General features: G+C 41.3%; 1 pseudogene; it reads right to left on the reverse strand.

Moving 5' to 3' along the window:
• Positions 1 to 433: 433 nt before the first annotated feature.
• LOC123842339 (homeobox expressed in ES cells 1-like) lies at positions 434 to 962 on the reverse strand (annotated as a pseudogene).
• Between the last annotated feature and the right edge of the window lie 884 nt (positions 963 to 1,846).

A 1,846-nucleotide genomic window follows, 5' to 3' on the forward strand; every position in this document is an offset into this window, starting at 1 on the left:
CAGAAATTAAGAGAACCTAATAATCATGTTTCAAAATGCACTTGAAGAAAAGTAATTGAAACAGATCAGATCTTTGTGCCGTTCTTCAGATTATTTTACTTGAATTATTTTGCAAATTGAATCCAGCTTGTGGAATCACCTAGTCATGAGTTTTAACGAACTAATTAATTAGATTAAATTTGCTCACTTAAAAAATAGCTGGCTTTTTATGAAAATTTTGTTAAAATATATAGGAAAGGCCTTTATTGTAACTAAAAGTGCCAAGTATAATAGGTACCATGTTATAACAGTAAATATTTACAATATATTTTAGGGAAAAAATGACAACACTTAGATTAAATGCAGAAAAGAAAACACGTTTTTAACACTTGATATTTCCATTGATTCTTCATGTTCTGCAATTGTAAGATAATCTCACGTATTTAGTTTCTATCTATTCCAGGAGATTTGTGTTGAAATTTTTTTCGCCATTAGAAACTGTGATTCTCTATGGGACCTTTTCAGCTTTGCACGCCGATTTTGGAACCAGATCTGGATTCTGTCTTCCTCTAGATTCAATTTTCGAGCTAAGTCTTCTCTGATATCAATGCCCGGGTAGCAGTTAACTCTAAAGACGTTTTCCAACACTTCAATCTGGTTTTGAGTAAAAGCAGTTCTGGGTCTCCGGCCTCTATACCAACTCAGCTCTCTTTTCAAAGACAGTCTTTCTGAGGCTGAAAAGTAATTTTCGTATTTCAAAAATCTTTCTTCTGGTACTGGGTGATCCACAGTACAAGGGAATGAGACCCCATTAGAAAGGCTCGGGATATGCACACATAGGTTAACATCTTTCCCTGAGGAGCTGCAGGTGTCTGCCCACAGTCTTTCTTCTGGTCCAATCCTAAAATGCTCTCAATTGAAAAGGAGCAAGGCGAGGGTTTGCTTTCCCCAAGCCAAGCACTTTCCGGAAGACTGGGAGCCATCCTCGAGTGGGCTGCCCAGAATGACAGCTCTGGCCTCTCCTGCCTCCTGGCTGGCTCTACCCCATGTGTACCTAAATAACTTCTTATTATCTCATAGAATTTGATAGGTTGAGAATTTAGACAGGGCACAGCAGGTATGCCGGCTCTGCTCTGCGATGTCTCGTCCTCAGCTGGGGACACTCAATGCTGTGGGCTGGAATCATCTGAGGATGCATTCACTCACTCGTCTGGAGCCTGGGTGGGGAGAGCTTGAAGACAAGGGCTGCTGACTGGAGCTCTGACTATGACCTCTCTATGTTGCTTGGCTTCCTCAGAGCATGGTGGCTTCAGGGGAGCCATGATTCTTACATGGCAGTTTCTGGCACCAAGAGCCCTTGTTCTAGAAAATAAGGTAGAAGCTGCATTACCTTTTATGGCCACCCTTAGAAGTCACACTAGTTACTTCTGCCATACTCTCTTGGTTGTAGAAACCAAAAGCCCAAGCAGATCCAAGGCAAGGGGACCTAGACCCCTACCTCTCAATAGGAGGAGCGTGTCAAAGAATTTTGGAACCAGGTTTTAAAACCATCCTACTTGTCTCATAGCTTATCTCTGATGTTCATTTCTCCTTTCAACCTGAGGATTTTGTTTGTCATTAGTCTGAGGCCCAGGGTGGGGTGGGAAATAAAGGATGAGGAATATTTGCTCTGACTCATGAAGTCTTATCTAAAATATTTTACCCACACCATGAGTCCTTTCCATTCATTGAGCTCTTGAGTGTTTTGAAACTCAAAAGCCAGAAAGAGGCAGAAAGAACACTGCCTTTTGTTGTCACATCCCTTCCCTCATATAAAAAATATCTACAGATAAACTTAACTACCTGAAGGGGTGAAGGACCAAAGGGA

This window comes from Mirounga angustirostris, unplaced genomic scaffold (assembly GCF_029215605.1).
Source record: "Mirounga angustirostris isolate CCGP_5_RB_7025 unplaced genomic scaffold, mMirAng1.0.hap1 SCAF_2, whole genome shotgun sequence".
In the NCBI taxonomy this organism is placed as follows: domain Eukaryota; kingdom Metazoa; phylum Chordata; class Mammalia; order Carnivora; family Phocidae; genus Mirounga; species Mirounga angustirostris.